This window comes from Schistocerca nitens, chromosome 10 (assembly GCF_023898315.1).
Source record: "Schistocerca nitens isolate TAMUIC-IGC-003100 chromosome 10, iqSchNite1.1, whole genome shotgun sequence".
Taxonomy (NCBI): domain Eukaryota; kingdom Metazoa; phylum Arthropoda; class Insecta; order Orthoptera; family Acrididae; genus Schistocerca; species Schistocerca nitens.
In genome coordinates, this window is record NC_064623.1 from 142,095,888 (window position 1) to 142,121,506 (window position 25,619).

Genomic DNA, 25,619 nt, shown 5'->3' on the forward strand with positions numbered 1-25,619 from the left:
GTTTCTGTTACAAGATTCGCCTGCCACGTTTGAGCTACAGATGACGATGCTTTAGGAACAGGTAGTAAGAGGGTGTGGGATACATTTCATGTACGCGCAAACACACAGCACATACAGAAAATAAAAATGATAAGAAAATACAGTGGTATTCTCTATAAAACACATCATCCTTGGCATGGGGATGGCGCGGTGCCCTCGGCAGGACCGCGTTGTAAGAGAAATCGGCGGATGACGACAGTTTGGAGATGAACGAGCGGAGAATTTTACTGTTTACTATGGAACGGCTACAATAGTGCCGTTTCAACGTGAAGAATAAAGCTGTAGAACGTTAATAACCTTTGTTGTATTTAAAAATCCTTTGAGAGTTTTCACATAAAAAATTCGGAGGCGTTACTTCTAAGACGCAATCGATTATTAGTAAAAGCCCGAAATAACTCAGTTCCACTTGCAGGTTGCCAACATATCAGCTTTCAAGGCAAATAAAATTTGGTTTTCATGTTGTTGTTGTTGTGGTCTTCAGTCCTGAGACTGGTTTGATGCAGGTCTCCATGCTACTCTATCCTGTGCAAGCTTCTTCATCTCCCAATACGTACTGCAGCCTACATCCTTCTGAATATGCTTAGTGTATTCATCTCTTGGTCTCCCTCTACGATTTTCACCCTCCACGCTGCCCTCCAATACTAAATTGGTGATCCCTTGATGCCTCAGAACATGTCCTACCAACCGATCCCTTCTTCTTGTCAAGTTGTGCCACAAACTCCTCTTCTCCCCAATCCTATTCAATACCTCCTCATTAGTTATGTGATCTACCCATTTAATCAGCAGCATTCTTCTGTAGCACCACATTTCAAAAGCTTCTCTTCTTGCCCAAACTATTTATTGTCCATGTTTCACTTCCATACATGGCTACACTCCATACAAATACTTTCAGAAACGACTTCCTGACACTTAAATCTATACTCGATGTTAACAAATTTCTCTTCTTAAGAAACGCTTTCCTTGCCATTGCCAGTCTACATTTTATATCCTCTCTACTTCGACCATCATCAGTTATTTTGCTCCCCAAATAGCAAAACTCCTTTACTACTTTAAGTGTCTCATTTCCTAATCTAATTCCCTCAGCATCACCCGACTTTTCATAATTTTATATAATTATTTACCAAATTTAAAAATTTGTAATGCAATCTGCTCATTAAAAAATAGTAAAATCTTACGTTAAACGTTTAACAACACGTGTCTGAAAGAACAGACATCACGCGAGGCTGGACAGTGATCCCCTTCGACGCGGATGAACACTGTGCTCCAACTCTTACGACGATCGACGAAACGCCGCGAGTAACGAGGGTAAGGGTGAGGGGCCGTACGTCTGTAGTGGGTGGATAAGCTGACAGCCTGAGTCTGGCGGCAGGCGTGCTGGCCTAGTCCGTGCACTTGCGCTGGCCACTATGTCCGGATTGCTTAGCGGTCAGAGAGTCTGCTTAGTAAGCAGGAGACTCGGACTCGAATCCCAGTTCGGCACAAATTTTCAACTTTCCCCATTGATGTAGATCAAAGCCCACTAGCAGCAAAATTTCCTTTGTGTCTTGATGTATCATGGCTGCATGGTCAACATGGTCTCTGTTCTTTCGGACATGTCCGAAAGTACCGAGACCAGGTATCTAATAAGCGAAGTATTGAACCAAGAAACTGTGTATTCGTCTTGTGGCAGTGTAAATAACGACTGGAATTACCCATATTATATTATCAGGTAGTCGATAACGTGAGCTCTTAGCGACTTACAACTAACTTAATAACTTCGAAACTTTTCGAGACTCTGCCTTCCTGATAGCCATGTGTGGTGTGCGTACTGTAAGACCTTCAGTACACACACCATCAGATTATTTGACTTGTCGCTCTAACGAAGTAGGCGAGTGTCATCAATATGTCTCATGATTTTATCGTGGCAAGTTTATCTTCTGCCGTTAGGTCAGACGATAGAAACGCCACTTTCACGCTTAGAGTAGAGATTGACAGTGACCAACTTTAAACAGAACTTGATTAATTTTCACACACATTTATTAAAATAGTAACAAGCATAAACCTTACGTAACTTGATTCTGGATGCTGTTTACAATTGACAATCTGAAGTTCCTTTGGTCTTGGTACGTTAATCTTATTCTCCATATCTCTGATATTGACAAAGTGTCTATCCATTTATCTTCATGGCTATGTACAGACATATGGTAATCTTATTAGGCGCAGACTGAAACTTGACTATAGACTGGTACAGACAAATGCAGACTGGTACAGACTGGTGCAGACAAATACAGACTAATGCAGACTAATGCAGACTGACTAATCTGAGGTCTGTACACTCGTTATAATACCTCGCACGTTCAGGTATCACTGCGCGAGTGTGATCCGCGAGGAGAAAAGGTTCTACGTTAGCAGCAATATCATTGGCAGCATTACATATTAATACACGTATCGGCGGAAGCAGAATTTGGTCCGTCTCTAAGGCAGCGCCATCTCGCAGTGCGGAGACGGACGAGTGCTGAGCCTGTGCTGTTGTGCTTAGTGGGGCGCGCTCTAGTGGGAAAGTTGTGTACGCGCTGACTACGCAGAACTATGTACACAACACCAAGACAAAACAGTGAAAGAGAAAAATTATGCGACCAGTGATCCTTTTACAAACAAGCGTGAACGATACAAGACTCTCACTCTACGGATCAGTTCTGCTTCCTTGTTTTGGTTGCTTATTGCCTGGGCTCTGAATAATTTCAGTTTCTACCCTCTACCAATAAGCTTTCATGATGTGGCTTAACTAGGTGGCAATTTATAGTTATTCATCTTCAGTATTCATGTAGCATAAAGATGAAGACAACTAGCGTGAACATAGAAAGGAAGAAAGCTGTGTACACCTAAGTGGTGGCAACCCAATCGTGCGTTGCGTGAGGTGGGCAACATAATTAACAGGTTAAAATGGCGGTTGGTCGGTTGGTTGGTTGGTCTCGGGGAGGAGACCAAACAGCGAGGTCATTGGTCCCATCAGATTAGGAAAGGATGGGGTAGGAAGTCGCCTGTGCCCTTTCAAAGGCACTATCCCGGCATTTGCGTGAATCGATTTAGGGAAATCACGGAAAACATAAATCAGGATGGCCGGACGCGGGTTTGAACGCGAGTCCAGTGTGCTAACCACTGCGTAACCACGATCGGTAAAACTGGCGGAAATCGGAAGTTATATACTGGTGAGCCAAACCATTATCACCACCTGATTAATAGCGTGTTGTTCCACATTACGATCACAGTACAACAGAGGTTCTTCTTGGTGTGGATTCTACAAGTCCATGACAGGACTCCACAAGTATGTGGGACCATGTGTCTAGGCACCAGGTCAAGCAGTTCCCAGAAATTACGCGATGGTGGTTTAGGGCCACACAGTTGGCGCCCGATGTGTGTTGCGGTGGGTACACATCAGGTACGTATGCTGGCCAATACAGCAGTGCTGATTCACTCTCATTCCCCTCAAACCACTGTAGCAGTTTTCTGATCTTGCAACACGGACAGCTGTCCTTTTGGAAGATGCCATCGCCGTAGGAGGAGACTTCAAGCATGAATCGACGCAGGTAGTCCGCAGTAACCTTCACATACACTGCTGGCCACCGTAAATGCAACACCAAGAAAGACAAGAGGTAGCACAACAAAATTTATTTTGTAGATAACATGTTGGCCAAGTATCAAATGATTACGTTTACAGACGTTTGTGACATGTGGTTCCTGCCAGAATCAGTAGCCAGAGTAGCCGCTATTGTTGGAGATCACCGCTGCCACGCGTCTCGGCATTGAGTCATAGAGACGTTGGATGTGTTCCTGGGGTACAGCAGCCCAAGCAGCTTCCACACGTTGCCAAAGATCATCTGGTGTGTCAGCTGGGGATGTAATCTGGGTCACTCGTTGAGCAACCATGGACCACATGTTTTCTATCGGCGAAAGATCCGGAGAGCGAGCCGGCCAGGGAAGCACTTCAATCTGGTTATTGACGAAGAACCTTTGGACAATGCGTGCCACGTGTGGTCGCGCATTATCCTGTTGAAATAGGGCTGTGGCCGAGCCCTGAAGGTAAGGAAGGACAACTGGCTCCAGCACCTCGGATATGTAGCGCCGGCTATTTAAAGTACCGGCAATGCGTACTAGAGGCGTGCGAGAGTAATATCCAATACCGCCCCATACCATAATACCCGGTGCAAGACCAGTGTGGCGGTGCATAATGCAGCTGTCCAGCATCCTCTCTCCACGGTGTCTCCACACTCGAATCCGACCATCGTGGTGCTGCAGACAGAAGCGTGCCTCGTCAGTAAAGACAACGTCATTCCATTCTGCCGTCCACATCCGTCTGTCATCACACCATTGGCGACGGAGACGTCTGTGGTTCTGCGTCAATGGTAGACGAAGCAATGGACGTCTTGCGGACAGACTACTCTGCTGTAAACGGCGTCGAATGGTACGCGCAGACACTGGATGATGCGTTACAGACGCAATGTGCTGTGCTACGGTTCGGGATGTCACTGAGCGATCCGTCACTGCCATGCGCACAATTTGCCTGTCAGCACGTGCAGTGGTGCACCGAGGTGAATGCGATCGACCACGTCGATCCGTCGTACCCTCCTGCATCCAACGGTCACATATCCGCATTACAGTTGTTTGGTTTCGTCCAACACGACTAGCGATTTCTCTGTATGATAATCCACAATCTCGGTAAGCCACTATCCTTCCTCTGTCGAACTCGGATACTTGATCAAACGATGTTCGCTGTTGTCTACGAGGCATAACTGATCGCCTTGTGAAACAACCACAAGGTAAACACACGTGCCGAACGTACACTCGTCGAAATCGCCAAGCCTTAAATGGCGCTATGAGGTGGCGCCACATGCGCGCGTGATGTGCGTCTGCGCTGAAATTCTAATCAGTTGCATATCTCACCGCTGCAAACGCATGGTGTAAATTTCACTCGATTCGGATGTTTCCTTCAGGGTGTTGCATTTACGGTGGCCAGCAGTGTAGTTCACTGCTGTCACGATGCCTTCGATTACCACCGCAGGTCCCATGGAAGCCCAACTCAGTGTACCCCGTAGCATAATTCCGCCCCCACTGGCCTGCATCTGTGGCGCAGTGCGTGTCTCGTGCAGCCATTCGCCTGGATGACGGTGTGAAAGGACCCAACCACCGACCTGTCGTAACAAGGAATGCGACTCATTCGACAGGCGGGACGTTCCTATTGATCATCGGTGAAAACTTAGTTATATACTGGCCTTTGAACGGTCTGCTCCGAAAAACTTGCACGAGCACTGTACTCTGCTGTCAGATCTACCACAGATCGCTGCCTGTGCTAGATTACACAGTAGGAGGTCCTCCGACCTCTACGTTTTGTGATGACATGTGGTCGTCCAGGACCACACGGCCTACTCGTTATTTCATCATCCTTCCACCACTTCCCATAGGTGCTCACGACAGTAGTACGCCAACAGGGCGGCCAGCTACGCCGTTTCAGAGAATCTCGTTTTCAGCCGCAGCGCCACTTCAGTGTACCATGTCAAAACCACTTATGTCAGTGGATTTCCGCATTTGTGTCCCCTTGTCTTCGTTATAATGACTGCCTGTTCATCTCTCTTCGCTTGCTGCGTCACGTGCCCGCATCACCACCAGGAGGCGTTCAAACTCACGGTGACAGTGGTCATAACGTTTTGCTTCACCAGTGTATGAATGTGTAGCATATGTTCTTTCGGACATGTCCAAAAGAACGGACACCACGCATTTATATAACTGATTCGCCTCGATGGGCAATGAATTCGTAGGCTTTAGTGTGGATACAGATTTGTGTCTGCTCTCCAGCGGGAATCTAAAATCAGCGAGCATGGAGGACGTGGGCAGCGACTGCAGACAAGTGGCTGTAGTTGGAAGTGTTGGCCAGACGGGAAGCGTGCCGGGATAGTCTGCACTCTCACAATAAACAGTGTGTCTGTGTGGTGCAGTAGGTAGCAGACCCGCCTAGTAAGCAGGAGATCCTGGGTTCGAGTCCCTGGCTGGCAGACATTTTAACTTGCCACCACTAGTTTCGCATAAAAGCCTGATGGAACTGATACCATTAGTTCCGTTTCTTTCTCCCCCCTCTACCTTCAATTAGAAAAATGGAAGCGTTCCACCATGACGTAACAATCCGATAGTTATCAAGGTTTGTGGAGATGTCCATCACGCACGAGGTATTAGATAATTAAACTTTCAGTCCATTCGTAACTGATGTCCACAGACATTATCAATTTGGGGTGTGACCCGCACAGGAATGAATAAACTTGCATTCGTTGTGGCATGGAAGTAAATAGAGTCTGATTCTCATCTTGAGGAATTCATTATCGTGGCTGAAACACGTACTGTGTCAGTTCACGAAGATTGCCACCTGCAGGCTGGTATATAGCTATCCATCTTCCTGGTATATAACTGTACATCTTCCCATCGTTTCCCAAAGGAGCTCTGTGGGCAACAAATCATGGAACTGGGCAGGCTAGTCAAGGATTCATACAATCCTCATGGAGTGAACAGAGGTTTGAGGTCGAGTGTTATCCTGCTGGAACAAGTCATTTGGTATCCCTGTACTTAAACGTTTGCTACTTTTGCCACATCCTGGTGAACGTACAGCATCCCTTCAGCAATTACCAAATCACTCCTGTTGCCATATCGAACGACTCCCCACAACATCATTCTTGGAATTAGAGAGTAGTGGGTCTCTAGAATTGCTCCTTCCTGTGAATTTTCGGCAGGTCCTCTATGGACACAATGGTGTCAATCTGAGCGCCATAAAAAGAAGCGAGTCCCGTCGGTGAACAATATGGACTGTCACTCAGTATTTAAATGAACTCTAGCTCTACATCACGTTAGTCTCTGCTATCTGTGTTTGGTGTCAGCTGCACACGATGCACGGCAACTTCATATGGCAAACCAGTAACCAGAATTATGTTCCTGACTCTTTGCCATATCACTCTGGCTGTAGCCTCTGCCTGTTTTTCAGCTATAGTCATCTGTCTAAACTCCCCCTCCCCCATGAACCATGGATTTTCCCATCGGTCGGGTGGCTTGCTTGTCTCGGCGATACCGATAGCTATACTGTAGGTGCGATCACAATGGAGGGCTATCTCTGGAGAGGCCAGACAAACATGTGGTTCCTGAAGAGGCGCAGCAGTCTTTTCAGTAGTTGCAGGGGCTACAGTCTGGATGAATGACTAATCTGGCCTTGTAACACTGACCAAACTGGCCTTGTTATGCTGGTGTTGCGAACGGCTGAAAGCAAGGGGAAACTACAGCTGTAATTTTGCCTGAGGGCATGTAGATATACTGTATGGTTAAATGATAATGGCGTCCTCTTGCGTAAAATACTACAGAGATAAAGCAGTCCCCCATTTAGATCTCCAGGCCGGGACTACTCAGGAGGAATAAAACCAGCATTCTAGGGATCGGCGCATGGAATGTTACTTTCCTCAATTGGGCAGGTAGGTCAGAAAAAGCAAACAGGGAAATGAATTGGTTGAAGTTAGATATAGAGGGAATTAGTGAACTTCGGTGGGAGCCGGAACACGATTTCTGGTCAGGTGAATACAGGGTTATAAATACGAAATCAAATAGGTTTAATGCTGTAGGATTAATGATGAATAAAAAACAGGAATGGGGGTAAGTTACTACGAACAGCATAGTCAATGCACTATCGTAGCCAAGATAACCACGAAGCCCACATCCACCGTAGTAGTACAAGTTGATTTGCCAACTAGCTCCGTAGATTATGAAGAGAATTAAGAAACGTATGATAAAAGAAATTATTCAGATAGTGAAGGGAGATGAAAATTTACTAGTTATGAGTGACTGCAGTTCGATAGTAGGACAAGGAAGAAAAGGAAAAATTGTAGGTAAAAGTGGACTGGGGGAATGGAATGAAACAGGACCCGCCTGGTAGAGTTCAGCACAAAGCGTAATTTAATCATACCTAACACTTGGCTTAAGAATGGTGAAAAAATGTTGTATAAGTGGAAGAGACCTGGAGACATTGGAAGGGTTAAGACTGATTATATAACGGTAAGACAGAGATTTAGGATCCACATTTTAAGCTGTAAGACTTTTCCAGGGACAGATGTGAACTCTGATCACGATTTATTGGTTATGAACTGCAGAAATTGATAAAGGGAGCAAAATAAGGATATTGGACCCGGACAAGATGAAAGAACCAGAGGTTGTTTAGAATCTCAGAGAGAGGGAACAGTTGACTGGAACAGGGAAAGGAACACAGTAGAACACTAATGGATAGCTTTGGGAGTTGAAATAGTTAAGGCAGCAGAGGATCAAATAGGTAAAGAGACATAGCCTGTAGAATAACATAAGATATATTAAATTTAAATGATGAAAGGAGAAAATATAAAAACTCAGCAAGTGAAGCAGGCGAAAGGGAATACAAACGTTTAAAAAATTCAAATTGGCTGGAAGTACAAAATGGCTAAGCAGGAATAGTTAGAGGACAAATGTAAAGATTTATAAGCATATGTCACTAGGGAAAAGGTGAATACCGTCCACAAAAAACTAAAGACGATTTTGGAGAAAAGATAAGCAGCTGTATGAATATCAAGAGCTCAGATGAAAAACCAGTCCTCAGCAACGAAGGGAAATCTGAAAAGCCGAAGAAGTATATAGAGAATATAAAAGGGAGACGTTTTTGAAGGCAATATGAAATAAATAGACGAAAATGAGATGGGAGACGTAAGTCGAAACAACGCCCTGGAAGTAGACAGCATTTCGTTAAAACTACTGATAGCCTTGGGCGAGCCAGTCATGACAAAACTCTTCCATCTGGTGTGCAAAACGTATGAGACAGGCGAAATACCGTCAGACTTCAAGAAGAATATAATTCCAATTCCAAAGAAAGCAGATGCTGACAGGTGTGTAAATTACGGAACTATCAGTTTAATAAGTTCCGGGAGAAAAATAGTAACACGAATTCTTCACAGAAGAATCGAAAAACCTCGGGGAAGATCAATTTGGAATCCAGAGAAATGTAGGAATACATGAGAATTAATTCTGACCCTACGACTTATCTTAGAAGGTAGGTTAAGGAAACGCAAACCTACGTTTATGGCTTTTGTAGACTTTGAAATACTGAAGGCAGTAGGGGTCAAACATAGAGAGCGATAGGCTATAGCCTATTTACAACTTGTGCAGAAGCCAGACGGCAGTTATAAGAGCCGAGGAGCATGAAAGGGAAACAGTGGTTGAGAAGGGAGTGAGACAGGTTTGTAGTCTATCCCCGACGTTATTCAATCTGTACATCGAGCAATCAGTAAAGGAAAACTTTGAAGAATGAATTAAAGTTCAAGGAAAAGAAATAAAAACTTTGAGGTTTGTCGATGAGACTGTAATTCCGTCAGAGACAGCAAAGGACCTGAAAGAGCAGTAGAACTTAATGGACGTTTACTTGAAAGGAAGATGTAAGACGAATATCAACAAAATCAAAACAAGGATAATGGAATGTGGTAGAATTAAATCAAGTGATGCTGGGGGAATTAGATTAGGAAACGAGGCGCTTAAAGCAATAGATGAGTTTTATTATTTGGGCAATAAAACAACCGATGATGGCCGATGTAGAGAGGATATAAAATGTAAACTGTCAGTGGCAACAAAAGCATTTCTGAAGAAGAGAAATTTATTAACATCGGATATAGATTTAAGTGTTAAGAAATCTTTTCTGATGATAATTGTCTGGAGTGTAGCCATGTATAGAAGTGAAACAGGGACGATAAAGAGTTTAGACAAGAAGAGAACAGAAGCTTTTGAAATGAAGTTCTACAGAAGAATGTTGAAGATTAGACGGGTATACCATGTAATTAATGAGGATGTACTGAATAGCATTGAGGAGACAAGAAATTTGTGGCATGACTTAACCAAAAGGAGAGATCGTTGAAAGGACACATTCTGAGGCACAAGGGATCACCACTTTAGTATTGAACTGAAGTGTGGGAGTAAAAATCGTAGAGGAAGACCAAAGGATGCATACATTAAGCAGATTCAGAAGGATGTAGGTTGCAGTAGTTATTCGGAGATGAAAAGGCTCATACAGGATAGAATAACATAGTGTTGTATCAAAACAGTGTTCGGACTGAAGACCACAACATCTGTCTATCCGTCAGAGGCAACCAAACAATCCCACAACCTTGAACCATGAACCACCCACGCTCACCCGTCCTTTGTCCGTCTCGTCATCGCTTATTCTGCAGTCATTGCCCTATTTCTATCTGTCTGTGGCACCTGACGACGTCGTGGTCCCATGTCCCTCATGCCAATGATTCGAACTTTCTCTGAAGGCAAGAAGCTGTACATGAACGTCTTCTGGGCACTCATCCAATAGCAGTCAGGTATTCACACCATTCTTCAACCGTAAGAATGTCTTCTTACTGCATCAAAAATAAGTTCACAGCAGGGGAAAATTTTAATCAACATGTTATTTCCTGTAATCCTTTTTCAACATTAATTGCTACAGAAATTAAATGATGTCAGGAGAGTGATTAAGACCTGAATCAAGAATTCTCTGTTCCACATGGATCCATATTTCGACCACTCCTTTTCATTTTATATTCAAATCACGTCCCAAACGTTGCTAATTATGGTCATGAATTTAGCTGCATAGAAGATACAAAACTAATCAAGGAAAATGAGACAGAAAATCTTGAAATAAAATCCGGCTTGGTAGTAAATAAATTAGCACAGTAAAGCTGCTACAACACTTTAATTAAATTTCGAGCTAAAAAAAAAAACACAGTGAAGATATTTACATTAGCACTGATTAGCGGATAGCAGAAAAATCTGCATATATAAAATTCCTTGTAATAATAATTTCTAAAAATGTAAACTGGAATAAGCACATAGAATGAATAAGAGAGAAACTCAGTTTCAAGATAAACGTGCCCTACAAACACTGCTCTCTAAAACACACAAACACTTTGAAAACGATATACTGTGCTATAACTGATTCTATGTGTAGTTATGACGCATCCAGGAGAGATACTGATATACAGGAAACAGTAAGAATGATAGTCGCCGGCCGTAGTGGTCGAGCGGTTCTAGGCGCTACAGTCTGGGACCGCGAGACCGCTACGGTCGCAGGTTTGAATCCTGCCTCGGGCATGGATGTGTGTGATGTCCATAGGTTAGTTAGGTTTAAGTAGTTCTAAGTTCTAGGGGACTGATGACCTCAGAAGTTAAATCCCATAGTGCTCAGAGCCATTTGAACCATTTTGAATGATAGCCAAACTTAAGTGGAGTGAATCATGTAGGCCAGCATTTAAAGCACTTAATATACCATTGCTATCAAGCATATACCTCCACGAATTCCTATACTGGACAAAATTCTGATCCTCAAGATATCGAGACACGACATAACTGAGATGCAAAAAAACAGAATTTATTTAATGGGCCCAGAAGAAGAAAATCTAATAAAAGCCGTCCTATGCAGACCGAAAGGCAGTAGAAAAACTCCCTCCATACTTGAGAAAGGTAAACAATACAAAGTTTTTCGAAAGATCTCTCAAAACGTTTTTGATACAGAACTGTTCATATTGTATAAAGATAAATTCCCCCACTCTCTTGCATACAAAATAAAATACAATCAAAGCCACATACCATATGTTGGTCAGACCAGACAAAGCTTCCGAATTAGATTCAAAGAATAAAATGCATTTAGAAATGACCCAATAAATATGCCATAGCTATACACACTCAGGACATAGGACATTCCTTTGATAACATAGAGGAAACTGAATAGTGTTTTACAAAACAAACAAAGAACACAAATTCAGTGTTTCTGAAGAACTGGGAACTTTCAGTCACAATAGAAAACATGGACGGAACACAGTAAACGCGAAATCTTAATGGCAATGAGCTTCTTTAATAGTTCTGCAGATATGCTAGCTGATGCAATATAACTCTCTCCACTTTCTACTTCTTGAGTTACCTTAATAAAAAAATAAAAAACAACCTTAGTGCACTGTACAGAAACACTAATAATTACATTATGTGGATACTACGTCTGCAAGTTTTATTTTTATTTTTTTATTTTATTTTATTTTTGTCTTCACTGCCATGTATTTGCAACGGTAATACTTTTAACAAGGTATTGTAAAGATTCAAACAATGTTATGGCTGTTGTATGTATTTATTGCGTACAATGTAAGTCAGTAGTGAATGATCTCTGAGGCAAGTCACTATATATTTACATCGTTGTAATCTTTGGTTTGTTTGTGTTATGCGGTCGTGTTCCGTGAGACAAATTAAGCTAACAACGTATAGTTATGACGAACCACAGGGTTCTGTGCACTGTAACATATTCCAAGTAACTCTGTCACCGTATAAAATTTATAGTCTTAATGCCCTACTACGTTAATAAGCGCCTGTTACATGCTTTTGTTGGAAAATGAAACCACAACAACTAAATGACTGCATCCGCCTGAAGATGGCAGTCTAAACGCTCGAAACGTGTCTTGGGATGAAATAAGAAGAGCGGCTCTCGATTCGTCGGAGGTTCGAATCCTGTCTCGGGCATCGGTGTGTGTGTTGTTCTTAGCGTAATTTAGTTTAGGTTAGATTATGTAGTGTGTAAGCTTAGGGACCGATGACCTGAGCAGTTTGGTCCCGTAGGATCTTACCACAAATTTCCAAAAATAAGAGTGACTCACGCAGATAATTGTTTCATTTGAACTTTTATTGTTATAAACAGTGTCAGTTCCTTACATCAGTCCAACATAGAAGACGTAAGATAAATGCACAGTACAGTGTGAGAGAAATAGAATTATAGCACTATGTACAAAAGGAGATGTAGCTGACAGAAACACAAAATATATTCTTAGGACTCGCCCAGTGACGTGGTGGCACCTCGAGTAGTGTGACGTCAGAGGCCACGGCACCACCTGTCCAACGACGTGGCAGCGTCTCATGAAGGTAACATCGTACACAATTCTAGAAATATGGACGGGCGCCATCATGTTCAAAGATGAAATCCTGGTTATCAGTTTGAGGTTATGGCTAGAGCCGCAATTGCAAAACGTCGAGATAGGTGACACTGTATTGCATCCTTCGTTACTGCTAGATTGAAATTTGCAAAAAAAAAAATATTTAGCTGTTCCCAAAATGTATGCAACGAATTTGAGAAAGTTTTGCCTCGAAAAGACAAGGCCCAAGTGCGATGACATGATGTGAATATTAGTTTAACACAGATCACAAAATACATATAATTACTTGGTTAACTCTCATCATCCTCAGTATCTTTCTTTTTCACTTTTTGATGTCTTCCCGATGTATGAGGCCCTGGTGTATAGTCTGAAAACATTGACAGTGAAAATATATTATTGGGTTGGTGTACAAGCTCGTAGCATTTTTCCATAAGTTTAATTAACGCAGCAGATAGACATAAAACAGATTTTAATCATCAGTAACATACTTTTGTCCGCTAGTTACGACAGTCAGCCAACGATGGGGTAACTTTTCGATTCCACATCTGTAGAAATCACGTGGCGTTGAGGCGAAGATCTCGTCGAGCCACGTTCGGAGCACATTCACATCCTGAAAGGAATATCGTTGGAGATTGTCCGATAGAGAGAGGAAAAGGTGAAAATCATAGATAACAAGATCGGGTGAGTAAGCTGGGTGCGGAATGACTCCCTAACCCAGCTCCTGCACAGTGTTTTTTGCCAGTCTAGCAGAACGTGGACGGGCGTTATCATGGAGTAGCATCACTTCACGCAGTCCTCCAGGTCTCTGTTCTTGGACTGAGTCTGCCAGACCTTTCAGTTAACAACAAATATCAGCAGTGATGCTTACACCTTGGGGAGGCAATTAGGCAATTCATAGCAGGGTATGACCCGTGGTCTAGGGGTACCGTCTTTCATTCATAATCAAAACGTCTCCGGTCTCGGGTTCGATACCCGCCACTGCCTAAATTTTGATAAATAATCAGCATTGGCGGCCGAAGATTTCCGGCATAAGAAGTCAGCCTCATTCTGCCAACGGCCTTGTCAAAGAGGGCAGAGGAGCGGATAGAGATTCAGGGCACTCTCTTGTCCTAGGGGTGGGAAATTGCCCCTAAAGGCGGAAGAATCAGCAATGATCAACGACATGAGGATGCAGAAGGCAATGGAAACCACTGCATTAAAGACACGTAACGTGTATCCACAGGAAATGTGGCCTGTAATTGAAGAAGTGTCATGGTGATCTCTCCATTGGCAAAAGATTCCGGAATAGTCCCCCGTTCGGATCTCCGGGAGGGGACTGCCAAGGGGGAGGTTACCATGAGAAAAAGATTGAATAATCAACGAAAGGATAACGTTCTACGAGTCGGGGCGTGGAATGTCAGAAGCTTGAACGTGGTAGGGAAACTAGAAAATCTGAAAAGGGAAATGCAAAGGCTCAATCTAGATATAGTAGGGGTCAGTGAAGTGAAGTGGAAGGAAGACAAGGATTTCTGGTCAGATGAGTATCGGGTAATATCAACAGCAGCGGAAAATGATATAACAGGTGTAGGATTCGTTATGAATAGGAAGGTAGGCCTGAGGGTGTGTTACTGTGAACAGTTCAGTGACCGGGTTGTTCTAATCAGAATCGACAGCAGACCAACACCGACAACGATAGTTCAGGTATACATGCCGACGTCGCAAGCTGAAGATGAACAGATAGAGCAAGTGTATGAAGATACTGAAAGGGTAATGCAGTATGTAAAGGCGGACGAAAATCTAATAGTCATGGGCGACTAGAATGCAGTTGTAGGGGAAGGAGTAGAAGAAAAGGTTACAGGAGAATATGGGCTTGGGACGAGGAATGAAAGAAGAGAAAGACTAATTGAGTTCTGTAACAAGTTTCAGCTAGTAATAGCGAATACCCTGTTCAAGAATCACAAGAGGAGGAGGTATACTTGGAAAAGGCCGGGAGATTTCAATTAGATTACATCATGGTCAGACAGAGATTCCGAAATCAGATACTGGATTGTAAGTCGTACCCAGGAGCAGATATAGGCTCAGATCACAATATAGTAGTGATGAAGAGTAGGCTGAAGTTCAAGACATTAGTCAGGAAGAATCAATACGCAAAGAAGTGGGATACGGAAGTACTAAGGAATAACGAGATACGTTTGAAGTTCTCTAACGCTATAGAAACAGCAATAAGGAATAGCGCAGTAGGCAGTACAGTTGAAGAGGAATGGATATCTCTAAAAAGGGCCATCACAGAAGTTGGGAAGGAAAACATAGGTACAAAGAAGGTAGCTGCGAAGAAACCATGGGTAACAGAAGAAATACTTCAGTTGATTGATGAAAGGAGGAAGTACAAACATGTTACGGGAAAATCAGGAATACAGAAATACAAGTCGCTGAGGAATGAAATAAATAGGAAGTGCAGGCAAGCTAAGACGAAATGGCTGCAGGAAAAATGTGAAGACATCGAAAAAGATATGATTGCCGGAAGGACAGACTCAGCATACAGGAAAGTCAAAACAACCTTTGGTGACATTAAAAGCAACGGTGGTAACATTAAGAGTGCAACGGGAATTCCACTGTTAAATGTAGAGGAGAGAGCAGATAGGTGGAAAGAATACATTGAAAGCCTCTATGAGGGTAAAGATTTGTCTGATGTGATAGAAGAAGAAACAGGAGTTGATTTAGAAGAGATATGGGATCCAGAATTAGAATCGGAATTTAAAAGAGCTTTGGAGGACTTACGGTCAAATAAGGCAGAAGGGATGGATAACATTCCATCAGAATTTCTAAAATCATTGGGGGAAGTGGCAACAAAACGACTATTCACGTTGGTGTGCAGAATATATGAGTCTGGCGATATACCATCTGACTTTCGGAAAAGCATCATCCACACAATTCCGAAGACGGCAAGAGCTGACAAGTGCGAGAATTATCGCAGAATCAGCTTAACAGCTCATGCATCGAAGCTGCTTAAAAGAATAATATACAGAAGAATGGAAAAGAAAATTGAGAATGCGCTAGGTGACGATCAGTTTGGCTTTAGGAAAAGTAAAGGGACGAGAGAGGCAATTCTAACGTTACGGCTAATAATGGAAGCAAGGCTAAAGAAAAATCAAGACACTTTCATAGGATTTGTCGAGCTGGAAAAAGCGTTCGACATTATAAGAGTGTGCAAGCTGTTCGAGATTCTGAAAAAAGTAGGGGTAAGCTATAGGGAGAGACGGGTCATATACAATATGTACAACAACCAAGAGGGAATAAAAAGAGTGGACGATCAAGAACGAAGTGCTCGTATTAAGAAGGGTGTAAGACAAGGCTGTAGCCTTTCGCCCCTACTCTTCAATCTGTACATCGAGGAAGCAATGATGGAAATAAAAGAAAGGTCCAGGAGTGGAATTAAAATACAAGGTGAAAGGATATCAATGATACAATTCGCTGATGACATTGCTATCCTGAGTGAAAGTGAAGAAGAATTAAATGATCTGCTGAACGGAATGAACAGTCTAATGAATATACAGTATGGTTTGAGAGTAAATCGGAGAAAGACGAAGGTAATGAGAAGTAGTAGAAATGAGAACAGCGAGAAACTTAGCATCAGGATTGATGGTCACGAAGTCAATGATGTTAAGGAATTCTGCTACCTAGGCAGTAAAATAACCAATGACGGACGGAGCAAGGAGGACATCAAAAGCAGACTCGTTATGGCAAAAAAGGCATTTCTGGCCAAGAGAAGTCTACTAATATCAAATACCGGCCTTAATTTGAGGAAGAAATTTCTGAGGATGTACGTCTGGAGTACAGCATTGTATGGTAGTGAAACATGGACTGTGGGAAAACCGGAACAGAAGAGAATCGAAGCATTTGAGATGTGGTGCTATAGACGAATGTTGAAAATTAGGTGGACTGATAAGGTAAGGAATGAGGAGGTTCTACGCAGAATCGGAGAGGAAAGGAATATGTGGAAAACACTGATAAGGAGAAGGGACAGGATGATAGGACATCTGCTAAGACATGAGGGAATGACTTCGGTGGTACTAGAGGGAGCTGTAGAGGGCAAAAACTGTAGAGGAAGACAGAGATTGGAATACGTCAAGCAAATAATTGAGGACGTAGGTTGCAAGTGCTACTCTGAGATGAAGAGGTTAGCACAGGAAAGGAATTCGTGGCGGGCCGCATCAAACCAGTCAGTAGACTGACGACAAAAAAAAAAAGCATACCTCACCGTCGCTGTTCCACCAGATGCATAACATTACCAACTACGCATTCGCGCGTGTCTTTGTACAGGGAGTTGCTGCTTTGTATGGGCTCAGCCACTCCTTTCTTTTCCTTATGTTAACACAGACACCATTTCTCGTTAGTAATAACGATACAGGAAAGGAATGGACAGTTTTGTCCACGAACCAATTGATGACGAGCAAGCAGAGACGCGCACATGGCCAACCGCTGATTTTTGCGATTTTGGCTTAGAGTATACGGTACCCAACACCCGATTCTTTTAACCTCCCCATTGCCTGAAAATGTCGTACGATGGTGGAATGATCACATTTGCATGTTCTCAAATAAATGACGTGGATCATTGTGGATAAATGAGTTTGAACGATCTTCATCAAACATCGAAGACCTTCCTAAACGTGGGGAGTCACTAACGTCACATCGCTTCTCCTTAACACGAGAAAACCATTTTCTTGCGGTGCTCTATCCAGTTCCATTATGCCCATACACTCCGCAAATGTTTCTGGCTGCCCCCGCTGCTGTCACCTCCCTGCTGCACTCAAACTGAAGAATATATGAGAAATGTTCCGATTTCTCCACTTGGCACTCTATTTTCTAGCGTCCGCAGCTCTGCTCACTATCTCCATATGACAAAATGGTAATACGTAAACTCAAATAGCAACAGTGAACTACAGATAGAAAATGACAATCAATAAATAAACCTATAGCAGCCGAAATACCAACGTGCAAAAGAAAAACACTAGGAACATGCATGAGCGTATCGTAAGTCTCTTATGTCAGTTGCAGCCCGCATGGGCTTTCCATCTGTCTTTCTCGGCGTAATTTTGCACCTCTTACGTGGAGCTCCATCCCATTTAGTGGTAACTAGGAGCATACTCTGTGCAAAATTCTACCAGGCAGCTTCCGGCGTTCGGTTGGACAAGGTTGCCCATTCTCCATGATTTTTTTGCGCGATCGCACTGGAACCGCTCATAAAGGATCTGAAACACAGACTTTCGGGGATTAGATTCAAGGGCCACACCTTCCCCAGCAGAGCGTATGCTGATGACCCTCTACGGCTGGTCCGATCGAGAGATGAGGTGTGCTCCTTCGAGCGATATGGATTGGTAGCGAGAAGCCACATGAACATAGTCAAGTGGGGAACAGTGCATTTTGGAAGGGGTCTCCAGTAGGGCTGCACGGCGCCCCTCCCTCAGATGAATGTGATCAGATGTTTGGGCATTACATTTACATGAGATGTGGGTCACACGGCTCCCGTGAACTACAGACGTCTATCAAAGGCTATATGCACAGAAGACCACCAGAACCTACATCGACGCGTGGACTTCCAAAATCGTGTCCAGCATCTTAACAATCACGTGGTGACCAAGTTGATACACAGTGCTCAGGTTCTCCCACTGCCGACAGCGACAGCTCGCAGACTACAGGCGACGTCTGGAGATTACCTAACTGCTGGATCCCTATTTAAAGTCCGCTGCAACGCCCTCACCCTCCTCCACGTGAAGGTGGACTGGGACTTATAAATGCACGAGTGTATTTGAGCACCATGGCGAAACTGAGGACTCGTCAACATACTTCACTTGCAGCGAGTCTACTGGAGAAACTGATGCCGGCGTCCATCCTTCCACCTGTTACGGTTGTGCACATCGCTTCATTTCTTTTCCGTATCTCGGCATTTCTACTCGAATATAGTTATGTGCACCCTTATCTGCCCGAGAGGCATCTATCGGTTACTGCTGTGATTCATCTCTTGCTATGTGTAAAAGTCTGAGCACACTATGATCTGCGATGTGGAGAAAAGTCCAACAGCCCTTCCTCGCTACGTGGGTATGAACAAATGAACAACGTGGCGCGTGACATCACAAAGGTTGCACACGCTATTCGGCTAACGGATTCTCCCCTCACCCCACAATGCCACCTTCCGGACCCTGATAAACACAGTTTAACGTGTGGAACAGCGTTTGGTGTATGGACACTGGAACAGAACATCACCTTCGTGCCCTGTCTCACTCAATTGACCCCTGGCTCCGCTTTTGCCCGGTGGAGAAGCCTAATGCTCCCTCTGAAACTATCTGAAACCTCTTGTCATTTCACTTTATCCAGTTCCCATCTTCTTAAATTCCCACCTTTTTTCAGTTTCTTCAGTTTTAAACTAGAGTTCATAACCAATATATTGTGGTCAGAGTTCACATCTCCCCCTGAAAATGTCTCACAGTTTAAAACCTGTTTACTAAATCTCTGTCTAACCATTGTAAATTGCATGATTTTGAGTTAGTTATGTTTATTTCAGTATGAAATTATACAAAATCATCATCTTTATAATTATTTAGATCTAGATTTTTAAACAAGGTAATCTACATTTTTGTGTAAATAACTCACTAACTAAATATGCAGTCATGTTCCAAGACTGAGCATAACAAATCTTAAGTGAATAATTACTTGAATTATGTTATGTGTTATGCACTGATAAATTTCAGTGCCATTCCGAAAGAACATTATTAAGAAAAAATGAAGACAATATTACATGAATTAAAATGCTTTGTAAGTCCACCTTGTACCAGAACTATGAAAAAGCACAAAAGAAAATACATGAATTTTCTGGTCACAAATGTATATAAATGATTACAAATGTTAAATACCTTTATGTACTGTATACACTCTTATATATTTTGTTCAGAGATAAATTCAGGAGATGACCGTTTTCGCTTGGCTTGACATTTATACACATAGTCGAGAACATCCCTTATGACTGTCCAGCAGTAATCTGCTAAAATGGTGGGGCTCTGCTTTCTGGCATACCTCTTCTCAAATGTGGCAATGTCTTGATAAAATCGCTCCCCACTCGCATCACACTCTTTGGAGAAGACGTCAAGCTGACTATGTAAGGAATGCATTTTGAATGACATGTTGCAACCAAGTTTTTCATAAGATGACAACATGTTGTCTACATTTTCCTTATAATTTATTACTCGTTTCTTCCCTAAGAACTGTAAACATACTGTCTTAAAACAGTCCCACGCATGCTTCTCTTCACCTTGTATGATACCATCGAAAGTATGGTCTCTAAAAAGCTCTCAAATCTGTAGGCCTACAAAGATTGCCCTCCTTTACTTTAGCATCACTTAAGTAAGGAACTTTTTGCCTTTAGTACTTAAACGTGTCACCATCTTTGTTCACCCCCTTAACAAAGTTTTTCATGAGACTCAACTTCATGTGGAAGGGCGGGAGCAGTATCTTTTTAGGGTCTACTAGAGATTCACTCGTAATGTTCTTTGTACTTGGTTGAGGAGTTTTGTGGTCGGCCATTCATGTCTACTGTAATGAGATGCGCGATCACGGCTACTCCATTCACAGAGAACGCAGCAATATTTAGTATGCCCTAACTGCATACCTAATAGCAGTGCAACCACTTTCAAGTCAACACAAATCTGCCATTGAGAGTCATTATACTTGATGGCTTCTAGTAAAATTTTCTTGTTTCGGTGTGTCTCTTTCATATGCACACTATGCCCAACTGGAGTAGAAGGAAGCTCATTACCAATATGTAAAAGCACTGCTTTTAAGCTCAACTTTGACGAATCAATAAAGAGTCTCCACTCATCTCGGTTGTAATTAATTCTGAGAGCCTTCATTAGATCATTCATGTCTACACAAGCCACAAGACTATCTTACATGCTAAAAAAAAGGTGTGAATTGTTGCTCTCTCCTGCGGCAGAATGAAACATTTACATTGCTTTCCACTAAATTGCGCTGCTGCAATCTTGATGCTAAAATCTCTGTACATAATTATCTCACTGTAATAAAACAGTGTAAAATGAAAACTAGAGCTAATTTTGTATTGTCTTTGTGATATTCGCGATCAGCATATTAGAATTGATAGGAACTGGCTGTTTTCATTCGATTTACATTTTCATTGTTGCACAGTGATAATCAACCTGAAACCTTCCAGTGTCTCCAGGTCTCCTCCACGTATACAAACTTCTTTTAAGATTCTTAAACCAACTGTCAGCTATGATTAAACTATTCTCTGTGCAAAACTATACCAGGCAGCTTCCTCTTTCATGAACCTACTATTCTTCATTCTCTTCCTTTTTCTACTATCGAATTCCATCCCACATGACAATTAAATTTTCATCCCCCTAACTACCTAAACAATTTCTTTTATCTCATCATACATTTCTTCATTCTCTTCATCATCTGTGGTGCTAGTTGGCATATGAACTTATAGTACTGTGGTTGGCGTGGGTGTTGGCTACAATTATGAAGTCATTATTCTGTTCACAGTAGCTTATCCACGTACCTATTTATTCATTATTAGACCTACTCTGGCACTACCCCTATCTGATTTTGTATTTATAGCCCTGTATTCTCCTGAGCAGAAGTCCTGTTCCTCCTGTCATCGAACGTCACTAACTCCCAATGTATCTAACTTTAACCTATCCTTTTCCCTTCTTAAATTTTCTAACCTACTGGCCTGATTAAGGGGGTCTACATTCCACGCTACGACCCGTAGAACGTCATTTTCGTTTCTCCTGATAACGACATTCTCCTGAGCAGTCCCCGCCAGGAGATCCGTATGAGAATATTTTACCCAAGAGGATACCGTCATCACTTAACCATACAGTAGAGCTGCAAGCCCTCGAGAAAATTATGGCTATGGTTTCTCGTTGCTTTTAGCTGTTTGCAGTACCAGCACAGCGAGATTGTTTTGATTAAAGTTACAAGGCCAGATCAGTCAGTCATCCAGATACCGAAATATGTAATATTGGATTTCAACAACGACCAAACAGTGAACACATGGTGTGTCGTGGGGCGATCACTCTGTTTTTAAAATAATTGAAAAGCCACGATCGCTTCAATCGTTTACTAGATGACCGGTTTCAACACTCTGAAGGTGAAGGTGCCATCATCGGTGTTAGGCGAACAGTGGTAGTTTTATCTGGTGACTTCAGTTTTATATTTTATGGAAAGAACGACCATGAGAGCAGTTTTTATTTTTTATTGGTTGTGACAATGATTTTATCCGATGGTCTGCCTCATATGCCATGAAGTCCATATGGTTTTATTAATGTTAATTCACGTTTCAGATCTGATGATGGCACCTTCAGAGAGCTAAAACCGGTCATCTAATAAACGATTCAAGCGATTGTGGCTTTTCAATTATTTTAAAAACGACCAAACAGTTTGACGAAGAGACAACACATCTCACAGGAATCACACACATTGCACACAGTGCATAGAAAAATTTGTCTATACTCAAGAGTGAGTTATTCAGCCTTCGTAAAATTATGTCTCTGAGTAAAACTTAAAAGTTCGTTTAGAACATTTTGATTGTTATTTCCTCTTCAAAGAATGAGTAATAAATAGATAGATATTAGTGTCGTTGTCATTGCAAAACGGCTGAAATCGTTAAAACTGAAGAAGGCTCCAGCGCCTGATGGAATCCGCGACAGAGATAGCCCCTGTGTTAACTACCTCTATCGTAGAAACCTTGAACAGAGAACCGTTCCCAGCAGGTGGAACAAAGCACACACCACACCCATCAACAAGAAGGGTGGCAGAACTCATAACCACCGTCCAATAACCTTGACATCCATTTGTTGTAGAATCATAGATCATATTCCGAGCTTAAACATAATGAGGTATCTCGAAAATATCGACCTCCCCCATGCCAACCGCCATGAACTTCGGAAGTACAGATTATGTGAAACCCAACTCGTACTTTTCTCGTATAACATTCTGAAAGTCATGATACAAGGCAGGAAAAATCAATAACAAGTTAAAAACATTTTGAAACAGAAGCTATTAGCAACTAACACAAATTCCCATTTTCCAGACAAGGAAAACTGTGGAAACATTAAAGAAACTCCATTTTCAAGTGGCTATATGTCCCGTTTCTGTTTCAAAGTACAGGATGGTACTCAACTGTCGACATATAGCTTAACTGCTCACACGTCCTGTGTGTAACCTACTTTAAAAATATACAGTATTTTACTCACCATAAAACTCTGTAACACAAAAATTAACAGTATTCTCCAAATAGCTTTGATATGTATTGCACAGTACTCAAATATTTAGAACGTTTAATATTTACAAACGTTGCACAATACACAATCTCATGTCTCAGGAGAACAAAAACAGTAGAAAATGCTGGAAACTGGTTATGATGGTCTCTAGTGCACGTTCCTCCATGCAGTTACAAAATCTGTCGTGAGACTGAAACACTGTCCAGGAAAGACGATGTGCTCCTAGGTACACAGTCTTCCAGGTATTTCCCATATATAGTAAGTAGAAAAACTATTTTTCATTGCAGTCTTAAATACATTCAAATATAGCAAAACTGAAACATGTCATTTATTTTGTTGTGGAAGTAGCTGTGTCTCCAGATCTCTTACTTGGGAACACTTAAAACACAAAATAAAGCTACCATCTGTTTGTGATGGGCCGCCCAGTGTGGCCGTGCGGTCTAGGCGCTTCAGTCTAGAACCGCGTGACCGCTCCGGTCGCAGGTTCGAATCCTGCCTCGGGCATGGATGTGTGTGATGTCCTTAGGTTAGTTAGGTTTAATTAGTTCTAAGTTCTAGGCGACTGATGACCTCAGAAGTTGAGTCGCATAGTACAGAGCCATTTGAACCATTTTGTTTGTGATGCCCACAACATCAAAATGCATGCTTAAGCACATACTGCTCACAAGATTTATATAAAAAACAGGAAATCTAGAAAAATAAGCCAATATGCCCTCTCAAACCACTTACAGTATGTTGTTGTTGTTGTTGTGGTCCTCAGTCCTGAGACTGGTTTGATGCAGGTCTCCATGCTACTCTATCCTGTGCAAGCTTCTTCATCTCCCAGTACCTACTGCAACTTACATCCTTCTGAATCTGCTTAGTGTATTGATCTCTTGGTCTCCCTCTACGATTTTTACCCTCCACGCTGCCCTCCAATGCTAAATTTGTGATCCCTTGATGCCTCAAAACATGTCCTACCAACCGATCCCTTCTTCTAGTCAAGTTGTGCCACAAACTTCTCTTCTCCCCAATCCTATTAAATATCTCCTCATTAGTTACGTGATCTACCCACCTTATCTTCAGCATTCTTCTGTAGCACCACATTTCGAAAGCTTCTATTCTCTTCTTGTCCAAACTGGTTATCGTCCATGTTTCACTTCCATACATGGCTACACTCCATACAAATACTTTCAGAAACGACTTCCTGACACTTAAATCTATACTCGATGTTAACAAATTTCTCTTCTTCAGAAAAGATTTCCTTGCCATTGCCAGTCTACATTTTATATCCTCTCTACTTCGACCATCGTCAGTTATTTTGCTCCCCAAATAGCAAAATTCCTTTACTACTTTAAGTGTCTCATTTCCTAATCCCCTCAGCATCACCCAATTTAATTTACATTCCATTATCCTCGTTTTGCTTTTGTTGATGTTCATCTTATATCCTCCTTTCAAGACACTGTCCATTCTGTTCAACTGCTCTTCCAAGTCCTTTGCTGTCTCTGACAGAATTACAATGTCATCGGCGAGCCTCAAAGTTTTTACTTCTTCTTACACTTATAGTATAACGTTTCATAATTTTAGGAGTGCAGAAAGTGAATTGATATTTGGCAATGACATGAATATGTCTGATGTCATGCAGATGATAAGCAATGGCGAACAACTTGGGACTAGAATGATGTTATTCCTCCCCCCCCCTGCACTCCCCAGCCCCCATCCCCCCCCCCCCCCCCCCCGACACACACACACAAACGCACTTGCTGTAGGAAGTCCTTTGATCTGGCTATTGCCAAGAAAGAGATGTGGTTTAAGGAGCAGTTGAGAAATATAATTGGACAGTAAAACACTGAGCTGCAAGTGGAAGAGCTAAATATGTGTATTGGCTTAATTCTCTCTGATTGGCCTCTTTGCAAAACAAAAATGGCTCTGAGCCCTGTGGGACTTAACATCTGAGGTCATCAGTCCCCCCTAGAACTTTGCAAAACAGGGATATGGCTTAGGAGGGGGGGTGTGGCGTAGGAAGGTGGGAGGGGAGAGTGTTGGGTGGAGAGAAGGAAGGGGAAGGAAGAGGGGGGAAGAAGAGAAGGGATGCGGGGAGCTGCAGAGTCCTACTGGGTGCTAGTCACATCGATATGATAAAATGAGTAATTTGCTCTCCTACACACGTGTTTCATTTTTGGAAGTGTAATTTTCACACACTGTAGTTTTCTGAGTAGTAATTACTTGGATGTTTTGGTAAAGCAATGAACTAACACTGATTTCAACTAATTATTATTGTTATTATTATAATAAAGTATTTGATACACTTTAAGGTAATTAAACAATTTATTATTACTATATTAAAAATTTTATATAC

The 25,619-nt window shown here is 42.3% G+C and overlaps 1 protein-coding gene across 1 annotated transcript in view; it reads left to right on the forward strand.

The window, feature by feature from the left end:
- LOC126210256 (galactoside alpha-(1,2)-fucosyltransferase 1-like) overlaps positions 1 to 25,619 on the forward strand; it is a 283,214-nt gene that overhangs the window by 179,272 nt on the left and 78,323 nt on the right. The gene's annotated exons all lie outside the window — the stretch shown is intronic.